This window comes from Chelonia mydas, chromosome 3 (assembly GCF_015237465.2).
Source record: "Chelonia mydas isolate rCheMyd1 chromosome 3, rCheMyd1.pri.v2, whole genome shotgun sequence".
Taxonomy (NCBI): Eukaryota; Metazoa; Chordata; order Testudines; family Cheloniidae; genus Chelonia; species Chelonia mydas.
The window spans coordinates 71,322,255-71,336,395 of NC_057851.1; the positions used below are offsets into that span (position 1 = coordinate 71,322,255).

Here is a 14,141-nt window from a genome sequence, read left to right on the forward strand (position 1 = left end):
GGAGATGGGTATGGGCAACATATAGACTTCTGGTCTTGCCAATTCCTTCTTGTGGAACCTGGACTTGATGGAGAGATCTGATCCTCAGAGGTTGGCCCCCACTCCTATTCCATGTGGAAAGGGGAAAATCCACACATGAAATATCCTCTTTGTGGGCTGCTCTGTTGAGTACAGTCTGGCTCTTAGTTATTCACCTCTCTAACAAGGAAACAGAATAGAAAAATCAGCATTGATCATAAGAAAGAAAAGATACTGATATACTCAAGTTTTGCTTTAGACAGACTGATACCTCTAATGTTAACACAATCATAAATAAAGCTGCCATATACAGAAAGAGGAGAAGAGAGTGTACAGAATTGAGGTCAATAGTATTTTCATTTATCTTTTCTATTTTGACAGTTTTGTTAGGGAATTAGGAAATCAATAGAGACTAATTTCATTGGCAAGGATTAAAGAGTACATAGGAAGGAACACTCAAGATTGTATAGATGCTTTCAAGGGCATTTTGAATAAAATGTACTTTAAAGTGAATGGAACAATTTCTGTGATCTAATTGGTTAATATACCAAGCATTAATTCTCCAGAAAATCTCAGTATGCATACAAAGCACTAAAATTGACATCAGAGACATCAGGAACCTTTATTTTCATAAAATAATAATAATTGCCCATCTAATGCTCCGAGGTCTTTCACAAAAATCAAAATAGATTATAATTAAATACAATTAGTAATTTCAATGTAATATGATTGAATGCCTTAATAATTGCCTACCAATCAATAATGTTCAAAACTTTCCTCCATTTTATCTGACCTATCACATCCCACCTTCTCCCCAAGTACCCAGAAGAAAAGAGAATGTTGCAGATACTCTGGAAGATTAACCAGTCAGGATCTAGCAGACCATGATGTTATGAGAATTCTAGAGTTCAGAGGTCTTTATGGTTACACATTGATGATTAGGAAAGAAAAAAAAAGGCAGGAGGGATAAAGACAAACTATTAAAAAAATCTATATGTTCAGCTAATGTTAATGTCTCTTTGCCACATTTTACTCATCATCTTATCCCTTCTGATCATTAATCTATAGAAAATGCTCTCCATACCTCATATAGCATATGTATTATATTATAAGTAGTTATATTATACGATTAATGGACAAGCTCTGGCCATTGTAAGTGTAAGTGGTGGCTTGTGCTGGGGAGCCAGCCCAAGCAATGAAGTGATCAATTTTTTGGCTAGGTAGGTGAGGTGCTATAAACTGGTTGTGTTATAGAGAGAGCATTCTTTGTTGGCTTCTCTTTCTGTAAATAAAAACAGATTAGATTTTTACGTCTGATTTTTAGTCTAGAGTTCTGTGGACCTAAAGAATGAAGTATCACAACTCAGCTGTTGCTTAGAGCAAGCGGAAGAAAGGATAAGACTGAGTGTGACCCTGCCATTTTGCCAGCACAAAGGGCCTGTAAAAGTGGCTTAACCAAATTTCCTCAGTGTGTGTGGGAGTTCGTCATTGGCTTAGAACTGCCTCAGTCCCTGACATAGGGTTGTGTTGCTGGTGTGGCCAGTAGGGAAGGAACATAGCCAGAGCAACATGTGCTCTCATAACCGCATTGGTCATTGGGACACCATCACTGATGAGCAATCAACCAATTGTCTCCACCTCTGACGATTGTGTCAGTGCTTGAGTCTTCGCAAAGTCCATTCCTGTCCACTCTTTTATGTTGTCAATCCATCTCTTCTTCTGTCTACCTCTTCTTCTCTTCCCCTGTACTGTCCCTTGAAGGATGATCTTGGATAGGCCAGATGATCTTGTTACATGGCTGTACCACTTCAGCTTGTGCTTCTTCACGGTTGTCAGGAGGTCTTCATATGACCCAGCAAATTGGGTGATGATGTTGCAGACCTCTTCATTAGTGACATGGTCGAAGAAGGAGATGCCCAGGATTTTACAGAAGTATCTCATCTCTACTACCTGTATTTTCCATTCAAGTTCTGCTGTAACGGTCCATGTCTCGCATGTATACAGAAAAATGGAGATGACCAATGCGTGCAGCAGTTTCAGTTTGGATTCCAGGAAGATGTTCTTATTCCTCCAAATTGGCTTTGCCACTGCTGCTGCTGTTTGCACAGTTCTTGCCCGAATTTCTGCCTTGGATCCTTCATCAGTGATGATTGCCCCCAAATACTTGAACTGTTGCACTATTTCCAGCTCTTGTCCAGTGACAGTGATATGTGAGCTGATCCCATCACATTTGTTTGTCATCAGCTTGGTTATCTCTGCACTGATTTCCATGCCATATTTTGCAGAGGTTTCATCCAATCATTTCACAAGGTTGACAAGTTTATCTTCGCTGCCTGCCAGGCCATCAATGTCATAAGCGAACCAAAAATTTGAGATTGTTCTCCTCCCAATGCTGACTGTGCATATGTGATCTTCTAGGGCATCAGTCATTATGCGCTCCAAGTAGATGTTGAACAGTGTGGATGAAAAAGGTTAGCCTTGCTGGACTCCCAACAGTGGTACGAAACCACTCTCCTATTGTGCCATTGACGAGAACTGCACTGCTGGCCTTGGCATACAGTTGTTTAATGGAAAGAATAAGCTTACGACCAACATTGTACTTCTTCATGGTTGCCAAGAGAGCTTTGTGCCATACTCTGTCAAATGCCTTCTTGAAGTCAACAAAGACATGGTAGATGTCCTGCTGGTGTTGTAAATAATTCTCACATAGAACACGAAGGTTGAAAATCTATTCTGTGGTACTTCTTCCAGCACGAAAGCCAGTCTGTTCTTCAGCGACGATATTCTCTGCTTGTGGCTTCAATCTGTTCAGTAGGACTTTCAACATCACTTTGCTGGGATGGCTAATTAAGCTTATGGTCTGGTAATTTTGACACAATTGCAGGTTCCCTTCTTTGGCAGAGTGATGATTAGTGACTGTGTCCACGTGGAGGGCCACTCACCGGTCTGCCAGATCTTGTTGCAGATCTTGGTGAGTACATCTATTACTATTTCTCCTCCAAATTTCATCAGTTTGGCTGGGATGTTGTCAATACCTGTAGCCTTTCCGTTCTTGAGTGATTTCACAGTGGTCTCCACTTCCTCATGTAGTATTGGAAAGTCATCCTCCTCTGTTGAATCTGGGCTGTCCAAGACACTAGGATTTCCATTTGTCTGGTGGTTGTATAGATCACAGCAGTAGCTTGTCCACCTATTGATGATGTCCCTTTCTTCTGTAAGACCGTTCCCTTCTTTGTCTTGAATTGTGTTAGCTTTGGTCCATCTTGCCTTCATCAGATCTTTTACAACCCGGAAGGCTTGTTTGCTATTTTTATTATTGATACACTTTTCAATTTTAGAGCATTGTTTTTCAATCCGTATCTCCTTGGCCACCTTCTTTCCTTTCTTGATCTTTCTGCCAATCGCTCTGTATTTATCAGCTCCCTCAGTGCTGTTCTTGTCTCTCTTAAGTTCTCTTCTAGTGTCACACATTTGTAGTATTTCATTTGTGACCCATGGTTTTGTCTTCTTATGATGTTTCCCAAGGATGTTCATTGCTGCCTCATTCATTACAGTGTTGAAATTGTTGGTCATTGTTTCTACATCTTCCTCTAGAGCAAGCAGCGGGGCAAATTTTCCGCCGATTATTGCTTGGAATGACTCCGCAATGTTTTGGTCTCTGAGTCTTTCTAAGTCAAACTTGGTTTTGGTGAACTTTAGTCTGATGATTTTCCTTAGCTGCAGCCAAAAACTTAGCATCACAAGGTCGTGATCACTTCCAATATCAGCACCAGGGAAGCTCCTTGTTTTAGCTCTGTTAATCCCAGAATGAAATTGGTTTTGCACCATGGCTGTGATGTAGACCTTTAGGTGCATGTCATGTTGATCATCTGGATGCTTTACGTGCTCCTAATGTGTTTGCAAGAACCAGATTGTGATAGCTGGCAAACTCCAAAAGTCTCAATCCTTTCTCATTTGTTACCACATTACAGAAAGGGCCACAGTAATCTCACCAATCTGAGCCTAGGAGCCGCTGCCAGACATGCCGCCGCTTCCGGGAGCCACCCAAAGTAAGCGCTATCCGGCCAGAGCCTGCACCGTGAACCTCCTGCCCCAAGCCCACTTCCTCACCCAAACTCCCTCCCAGAGCCCAAACCCCCTGCCCCACGTCGGAACCACCTCCCTCATGCAAACTCCCTCCCAGAGCCTGCACCCTGAGCCCCCTCCCACATCCCAACCTCCTGCTCACACCCCAAGCCACCTCCCATACCCCAACCCCCTGCCCAGAGCCTGCACCCCTCCCGCACTCCAACCCTCTGCCCCAGCCCAGTGAAAGTTAGTGAGGGTGTGGGAAAGTGAGTGACGGAGGGAGGGGGGCTGGCGTGAGTTGGGGCAGGGCCTCAGAGAAGGGGCAGAGCAGAGGCATGGCCTTGGGGCAGGGGCAGGGCAGGAGCAAGGCAAAGGTGTTTGGGTTTGTGCGATTAGACAGTTTGCAACCCTATGCCCGCTCCACCCCTGCTGTACCTCCTTCCCCACTCCAGGCAGGGAGGATACAATTCTGAGTCCTTCTATGGAGTGCCGCCTTCCCCGTGGGGGACTCGGACACCCCCTACACAATTGTGGCGGCTCTAATGCAAGCAGCCATTGCTGCCTGCTCCTTTAAAGAACAACCCCAATTTCAAAATGGCACTTGGCTCAATCCCTTCTGGGAATGTAGTTTACCTCCTCCCTCCAAGGAAGCTGGGGACTACAAGTCCCAGAATGCCCAGCACGCTGCTGCATGATTCAGAGAGCTGAGCTGGAGCCTGAAGACTGGGTGACAGCCGCGCCGTCTGTGTGCGTGTGTGCTGCAGAGCCCAATGCAGATACGAAATTTGTATCCGCATCTGCACTGTGATCTGCAAAAATAGTCTGTGGCTATCCACATCCATGGATATCCACGAATACAAAGCGGATACCGGCAGATTTTCAGGGCTCTAGTTGTAGGCGGCGCAGCTTAGCGCCCCCTAATTTGCGTTGGTGGTTTAGAGCTGGGTTTGCTCATCCTGTCTCCCTTCCACCATCATAGCTGAGGAATAAGTCCTGCAAGTCTAATAATCCTTTTTTAAATATATGTAAAAAAGGAGTAATTTTAAACTGCTTTTTACTACCAAATAGATTTATTTTTAACTTTTCTGAAAAAGCAATGTGGTGCTGATATATAAAAATACGTATCTAATAGTTTAATGTAATAAAATTAGTGCTTATTTTGGAAACAAGTTGTGTGGTTGTCTCTTGACTTTCAACTCCCTACCCTCTTTTTCCTCCCCCTCCCCCCCCCCCCCCCCCCCCCCCAAAAAAAAAAATCTCAGTTTTGTTATTTAAATAATGAAAGGCACACAACTCTGGGCTAGTCATTTCTCTGGAGAGCCAACTATTAGTAGCAGCTCAGCTCTAACAATGCAGGCATATCTCTTACTTCACATTCAAGTAACTCACATAGGAGTACTAAACATTTAGAACTGAATATTTTAAGTGCAATGTGTTTAAATCTTCAATGAAGTATAAAAGCGTGAGTAACTAATTCAGTGTTGGCTTCCTTGGTGGTGACTGACATATGAACTAGCGAGAATATTGATATGTATTCAGTGTTGATTTACACATCTCCCATATGTTTGGCCTCATAACCTAACTGTATGATAAAAGCGTAAGTGCTAAACATATCAAGATGAAGGTTTCAAGTGGTCTGCAGTGAAATTAAAACTGTAACTGTGAGTAAACAGTTGAGAAAGAAGTAATGTTTCATACAGCTACGGACAACTGTATGTACTTAAAATCAACAGTAACAAAAGCAATGCAGAGAAATCAAGATTCCCTTTTAGAGTTTGTGGATAGAAATTACCTTGTCGAACAGTCTGAAGAGTTTGTCATCCTATTCATTTTAACAGCAAGGAAATCCTCACTTGTTATAAATCCACTTAGAAGTATAGAATGTGATGTTATTGTTTCTGAGCTTCACTTCTAAAGCTTTGCATTGAAAGTTTTAGTAACCTTATGTCACTTGGATACCCCACTGTTGAGTTGTTCTGATGATTTTTCCCCATTTTTTATGTTATAGAAAAGAAGCATTTGACTGTGGATATCCTATCTGACTTTTAAAGAGGAATACTTATTGTAATTTACAATAAATGATTAAAAAGATATTAGGAATAACTAGCACATCCATTACAAGTATTAATTAATATTTCCATAGCAGTAATACCCAGATATTTCAATCACAGTGAGAGCCCATTGTGCTAGCCATTGTACAAACACATATGAAGATAACCTTTTTGCAGAAATGATCCTTTGTTATCAAAAAGGCCTCAGTCTAGCAAAGCATTAAAATGTGCTTAACTTTAAGCATGCGAATAATTCCATTGACTTCAATGGGAGTACTCACATGAGTAAATTTAAGCACGTGTTTACATGTTTTGCTAGACTGGGACCTGGGACAAGTGACATGATGACAGACTGGGGGTGGGAAAGAGGGATACAATAAAAATATGTACAGCTTACATACATTTCCTTTATCATGTAAACAGATCAGATGCCAAAAGTGTTAATCTAAAAAAAATAAGAACATTTAGAGATAAAGGTTGTCCTGTTCCTGCCATGAGTGCAGGGGCCTGGACGAAATGACCTCTCACCGTCCCTTTCAGTTCTGTGATTCATTCTTTGTTCCCTACTTATCTCCTCCTTTCTCTCTCTTCGGCCTTTTTTGTCCCTCTTTCTTCTCCTTTCCACACCATGCTCATCCTTGCTTCCTTGCACATAGACACTGAAGTAAGATTTTTGATTGCATGATCAAATAACAGTGAACAATGTGTGGTTTTTGGAGGGGGGTGAGGGGGTGAGAGAACCTGGATTTGTGCAGGAAATGGCCCACCTTGATTATCATACACATTGTGAAGAGAGTGGTCACTTTGGATGGGCTATTACCAGCAGGAGAGTGAGTTTGTGGGGGGGGGGGCGGAGGGTGAGAAAACCTGGATTTGTGCTGGAAATGGCCCACCTTGATTATCATACACATTGTAAAGAGAGTGGTCACTTTGGATGGGCTATTACCAGCAGGAGAGTGAGTTTGTGGGGGGGGGGGGGGGCGGAGGGTGAGAAAACCTGGATTTGTGCTGGAAATGGCCCAACTTGATGATCACTTTAGATAAGCTATTACCAGCGGGAGAGTGGGGTGGGAGGAGGTATTGTTTCATGGTCTCTGTGTATATAATGTCTTCTGCAGTTTCCACAGTATGCATCCGATGAGGTGAGCTGTAGCTCACGAAAGCTCATGCTCAAATAAATTGGTTAGTCTCTAAGGTGCCACAAGTACTCCTTTTCTTTTTGCGAATACAGACTAACACGGCTGTTACTCTGAAACCATCGGTTAAATAGTTACTTTACGAGTAAATTAACCAGGATGAAAATATAGTAGATGTATTTCATACACTAATTGTGTTACAGTATCAGATTATTAAGGAAAATTGACATTTGAGTGCTCCCCTATCAAAATATCCTATTTGAATATGCATTGAAGAGACTGGGAGATGTGAGTGGATCTGACTGTTAATTGGAGAATGAATTATTACAATGACAAGACTTATCTTAAAACCCCTTGATTAGAGTCCAAACTATTGATTAAGACTCATCATAATTCTAAACCTGAAACCTCAGAGTGACCTGGAGCTATAACTCTTTAATGAATATGAACTCATCAGGTAAATCATCACTGCAGAACTTGGCGATTCAGTAAAGCAGTGTTTAATAATGTCAAGTGCTGTAAATGAATAGTTGATGTCCCCCTGTGAAGAAATTTGTCACAAAGAATTCTTCAGTTAGAAAGCATCAGAAAACTTTTTCACCATACAAGCGTAGTGCACTCAGTCAGCACTTCACATGGCATTTAGCAACAGAGTCTGCATCCATCAGATTTTAAGAACAACCATGGGTTGGTACAATTGCAAGAATAGCCTTAGCACAGTCCACTGCTCTCATGAGATTGATGCTATTGAAACTGCTACTTCTAATGCCCTAAGAGCTGCTGCCATCACATTCTCTTTTGCTGATGTCAAGGAATGTTTTGGCAATGGGACAAGGGTCACAATATGGATCTTTCCATGGCAAGATGAGGGGAGACAGTTTCAGTGCCACAAGAGAAGAAACTATTAGTGCATCAGGGCAGTCTCTCTTCTGCCAAGTGCTCTGTGGCATTGGACACCTAATGGAGGATCTTTTAAAAAAGCAAACTAACAACAAACAAACAGCACCAAGCACAAGAGAATGGAGGAAATTCACCTTCTCCTTTTACTATGTGGCTTACTGGGTGAGAGGTATGTTGTAAATAAAATACGAAGTTGGCTTTTCCTTATGTTGGCCACAAAAATGTTTTTATTCAAGAAAGAAAGATGGCATATATGCCCTGGAGTAAACAAAATAATATTACTTTTAATCTATTTTTGGTTTAATATTCTCTCAGTTTCACTGTTGTATAAAGTAAGTTTGCAAGGTAATACAGCAAAAAAATTGGTGATATGCCTTGTGCAGTTTTGGATCTTTTAATACACTGGAGAAATGGATAAAGGATAGCTCATCCTCATGTAAACATCCCTGTGTAACACTATCAAGGTCAGGTGAGAAAGAGGGGTTTAAAGGGAGAGCCATGCTGAGGGATCTGTCTGGGCTCTATGATCCAAAACACAATCCAAACACACAAAGCCAATTATGTACATACGAGAGAGGACAAATACTACCACAGTGATATTCAGAGTCACTTTGATTGCCAGGTTACAATGCCAGAATATTCTCAGTGGCTTTGCTTTCCTTAGTCATGGGCACATAGCTAAGCCAGTGCCAACTGCTCAGCTGGAGGCTGGCTGAAGCTTTCATTGGCTTTGCCCACTTCTGCTGATAACAAGGGCTGTATCCCTGAGCATAAGATACAGTTGACCTTGAGTTGTCCTGGAATGTTGTTAATGCTGAAAAAATGACTTGACAAGCAGGAATTATTGAGAAACCTGGTTGTTGCTATACTTATGTTCTCATCAGGTGTCTACGCAGTGGAGGTCAGTATGTGAAAGACAAAGTTGCAGATGAAACAATGAATGAGAAATAATGTTATTTTCAAACTCTTTATTCATGACCACAGATATTTTCTATATGATTTGCCTTCTCTATGACCTGCACTGACATATAGATGAAGAATATTAACAACAAGGTAACAACTGATATCTGGTATAAGAAATCCTTCACACTCAGTTAAAAGCAAACAAGTAATTGTGTGAACCATTGTTGCCATCACAGCAAGTATAAAGTCAGACATAGTCCTCACATTTAGTAGTATAAGGACTTGCTGCTGAAAACATATACTAGATACAGGATTTCCTCAAGGTTAAATGTGATTATAGAACGCACACACACAAATTGCAGGCAGAGATTAAATCACAAAATAATGAGATCTTCTCGAAAGGTAGTGTACTACAGTGATTATCCTCCCCTTTGCCTCTAAGATATGTTTCTGTTTTAAATTCTTTATATACTACATTTATTGGAAAACAGTATGTAAACCAGTATTGTGAGATTCAAGCTGAAGATCTATCAGTTTTATTTGGCTAGTTAGAAAACACTATTAGTTCTGTGAAATCAGTCTTCAGTATTATTTGTGTGTCAGCAGTCCAGAATTCTCTTCTTTCTCAAAAATTTTAACCACATATTAGACATCTGAAATAAGGAATTAAGATTACTGGGCTATATTAACTAAAGAACTACTGTAGGTCTGAATCAGTTGACTAACAGAGGGAAATTAAATAGAAATGAGCAGGAAAGTTTCCTTGCTGAGGAGAAAACATGAGGTTGAATTTGGTGATGACTTTCAGAGGTGGGTGACATGTAAACTTATTTCAGAAGTCCCAACTCCAACAAGGTGTGGGGGGTTTTCAGATGGTGTGATGGGATGTCAAAACACTATACAGTAGCAAACACAAAGGGGTTAATAGCTGGGATAAAAAGCTGCAGCTCAGGCTAAGGGAGATGGCTGCCAGCCATCTGGGAACTATCTTCAGGAGGTTCCTTAGCAGTAGCTTCTCAAGGAGCTGCCCAAGGAGCAGACCCAGAGACCCACCAGGGGGAGTGGAGGTAAGACTGCTGGACAATAGCGATAGGGAGGGAGGTCACACTTCTGGAGACCCATGCTGTCAGGTCTTTGAGAGACTACTATATAGGGTCAAGGATTGACTGGCAGAGAGCTGGTAAGCCATGAGACTGGGCTTTTGAAGGGCCAGAGTATCAGAAGATAAGGAATAAAGGAACAAGCCCCTTCACATATGGCTTTTACCTATGTGGCTTTTTTTTTAACATTCCCTATGGAAGGCTGCACATCACAGTGGGAAGAGCAGAATAGTCAGATTGTCAGGGCCAGAGGATATCCGAGCATCACTATCTTAAAGACACTGAATTCTGCTTCAGTGCAAATGAAAAGCACTGTGATTTAAAGAAAAGTGTACAAATGCACAGAAATTACCTACAACAGATAAACTGTACACATGCTGGTCCTGTGTGCAGATTCTCAAAGGGACAAAGGCACAAGGAGCTTTTTTCATCCCCGTGGGTGGTTTGGCGCTAATTGGAGTCCCTGTGCTCCACTGAATGCAAAGATTACTCCATGCTACAGCTGCTATCAGCTCATTTTAAAATCAGTATGTCAAATAAGGTAGGCTTTAGTGAATTCCCTGATGGTTCTAGCCCAACTCAGTAGAACTGGCTGGGCTGAGGCAGGAGTGTTTGCTGCATTCATCTGAAGAGTGATGTAGTAGTTATGCTCCCCACAAGTTCTGCATAAGCTTCCCCAACACAGTGGTGTGCCTTCATGGCCTAACTAGAGCTGGGTTAAAAATTTCCCACAGCACATTTTTATGTCAAAAATACAGCTTCACTGATATTGAAATGTTTCATGGGAAGTGCTGGTTTTTACAATTTTCAATGAGACTGTCTAAATGAATCATTTCGACCTTCTTGTTTCACTTTGATAATATGTCAATAGGCAACATTTAGACCTACTTTATAGTATTCTGATCTAAGAGTAGATTCGTTTAATAGCATTTGCTTGTAGTGCCAGGAATGTGTAGTGTATTAAATTGTTAAGCTCCTCTCTTAATCTGAGTTGCATTAATCACTGAAGAAGCGGCTGGGATCCGCCTTTATAGCAGGAGCAGGAGGGGGGCCTAAGAATTCACCCAACACACACGTTTTATGAGTCAGTTAAATTTGGGGTTTATCTCAAAGAGTCCTCTCATTAACTGTCTCCAAAGCCCTTACATCAGCCCCAGGCATCGTTGTATGATCATGAAGCTGCATTTTCCAACTTGAGTGCCTGAAGTTGGACACCAGCTAAAAAGCCTGACTTTCAGAAATAACAAGGGACTAAGCAACTTTGAAAATCACGCCAATTTTTAGATGTCTAACTTTAGCCTCTAAACAGTGGATAAATATCTGTTATTATTTCATAGACTCTCTTATAAAATGCTACGGTCTGCCTCTGCTTGAATGGCTTGTATGCATAGTCCCCAGGAGACTTCCTCCCTGACTGCATTCCAATTTTTTTTCCTGCATGAGTGTAAGCTGGCTCTTTATTTTAGTGGATACAAAAGCTCACATTCCTCATAGGACTAATACTTGGGGTTTCTTCTTTTCTTAGAGGAAAGATATTTCAATATGCAATGTGGAAATAGTTGTTTTTATATCTCACATCTGTTTTTTTCCTTCTGCCGCACCCACACCCACACAAAAGGACAAAGATGTGAAAGGAGACTGATTTTAGAATTTGAGGAAGATATTGGCATTTTATATTTGGCATTTTATAGTTTCTAGAAACATTAAATCCAGTCACAGGATGTTCAAAACAGTATTTGCTTGTTGCTGCACCTGGCACGGTGAACTAATTTCTGTGAGTTGATTGGCACATAACCTGAATTTCATTTCAGCTGCCTCATCAAAGGCAACATGACTCTGTTTCCATTGCTGGGAGGTTAATAGCATTTTCAGATTCTAATCTAGTCTCTGGAAAGTGGTCTTTTTTAAAAAAATGATCAATAATGTTCATTTTTACATCAGTATGTCAAATAAAGTAGACTCCACTGTACATGGCATTTCTGCCACTAGCTTTTCTACTGTATCTTTTCTTAGTAGATATCACTACATGACAAAAGGCAATAAACTCACCATGCTCACCGAATTGCCATTTGGTTCATCCTTAATTCACTTCTTTTATTAGACCTAGACATGGCATTTCGAAGAAAAAAGTTACCATTTCTTTGCAGCAAATCATGTTGTGAAAAAGAGTCTGTGTGTCTGTGAATATACATATGCACAAAAATAAATATACACACGCAAATTCACAAAAACAACATACAGGATGAAAGGTGGAGATCCAAACAGAAGCAGGAAGTGTTGGAAGGGAGTCATCATTGGAAGGCCAAATGAAAGAAGTGGGATTTAAAGAGCGATTTGAAGGATCAAGTGAATTTTACATTTTGGATTCATTATCACTCACAGCTTATAGGAGAGGGCATGGAATGATAGATGGATTGTTAATTTGCCTGACTAGGCATATATAATTAAGAGCTGAAACAGATCCAAGAAAGGTAGTTTTTCTAGGTTTGGATCCAATGCAGAACCAAAACTGTCAACTAGTGCAGATAAACAACCTCAAAATGCAGGTGTATCATATCTGGAGAAGTAATAGATAACTGGGAATTTCCATAGTTAAGGATTTTGTGATTAGGCCCAAAGAGATGTAACTAATCAGTGTGGACCACCAGTGAAAGGAACAAGAAAACACAACACCATTTCCCCCTGAGTAAACATCCAGTGCTAAGAGTGATAGCTGCAGTCATCACACTTAAAAAAAAATCATAAGGTCTCTTTAAGGCTTACCCAAGAAATGTTCTAAATGAAAAGGGCCAGTATGCCTGGGGCTGGTCCTTTATTGGAGCCAGCTGGGATGGATTTGGCTGTTTTCTATAAAGGGCTGAGAGAATTTAGTTAAAGAAGTTGCATGAGGGAGATGGGCTCCTGTGGTGTGATTTAAGGTAAGGGTGTGTTGTCCTTTCAGCACAGAGAGGCAATAGGAAAAAGTCTCTGAGAGCTGAAGCTCAGGGCAGGCAGATGAACTGCTTTTGTTTGCTGTTTTATGTTTGAAGAATAGCGTTTGCCAGGAAAGAGACTTGGCCCTGGCAGTGAGCCTTTCCTGGGAATGTCTGGTGATCCAACCTGATTGAAGGGAAATTGAGGTAGTGCCTAGCCTGAAGCTGGGCTGGGTAAGGTGACTCCAATAATATTAAAAATAAAAACTGACTAATGATTACCAATGTTTCCTACTAAGTGTATCCAATATTATGCAGACATGTAGAAGGACAAGGTTCCTGTCAAGGGTTGTTTACAATCTAACCAGTTATATATAAATCAGTCTCATCCTTCAAAATCCCCCTCAAAGCCTGTTTTCACTACACTTCCAAATAGAACCCTTCTTCTGCTTATATTGTTGAAGGTTCAACTGCTGAATCTTTATAACTCATCTGTCAATATAATCTGAGAGACTCTCTCTCTCTCTCTCTCTCGAGAGATATAGTCTTATATATAAGACTCTCTCTCTCTCTCACTATCTCTCTCTCTCTCTCTCTATAAATATATAGAGAGAGATAGTCTCTCAGATTATATTGACTATATCTCTCTCTATATATCTATATCAGACTATATCTGAGAGACTATAAAAAGGGACCCTGTTTCTTTACAAATTTGTATACTACCCTGTTATCTGGGCTGGGCTTCCACCTCTTGAACATTCTCCCTTAGGGCAGGGATGGAGTATATATGGATCTCCACTCCATGCCCAAGATTAATAGATTCCAAGGCCAGAAAGGACCCTTGTGATCATCTAGTCTGACCTCCTGTATAACACAGGCCATTGAACTTCCCCAAACCCTAGAGCACCTTTTAGAAAAACATCCAATCTTGATTTAAAAATTACCCATGATGCAGATTTCACCACAACCCTTGGTAAATTTGTGGTTAATTACACTCATTTAAAATTGTGGAGGTGAGTGTGTAAAGAAAGAACCCCAGGCTCTTCTCCCTAC

At 41.0% G+C, this 14,141-nt stretch overlaps 1 long non-coding RNA gene across 2 annotated transcripts in view; it reads left to right on the forward strand.

Moving 5' to 3' along the window:
* LOC122465001 overlaps window positions 1-14,141 on the forward strand; it is a 173,362-nt gene that overhangs the window by 23,280 nt on the left and 135,941 nt on the right. The window contains exon 1 of one of the 2 annotated variants that reach the window (XR_006289502.1): window positions 12,987-13,094. The exons of the other annotated variant lie outside the window; for it this stretch is intronic. This is a non-coding gene — a long non-coding RNA (uncharacterized LOC122465001). Of the gene's footprint in view, window positions 1-12,986; window positions 13,095-14,141 lie in introns of those variants that run through there. 2 annotated transcript variants of the gene reach the window in all.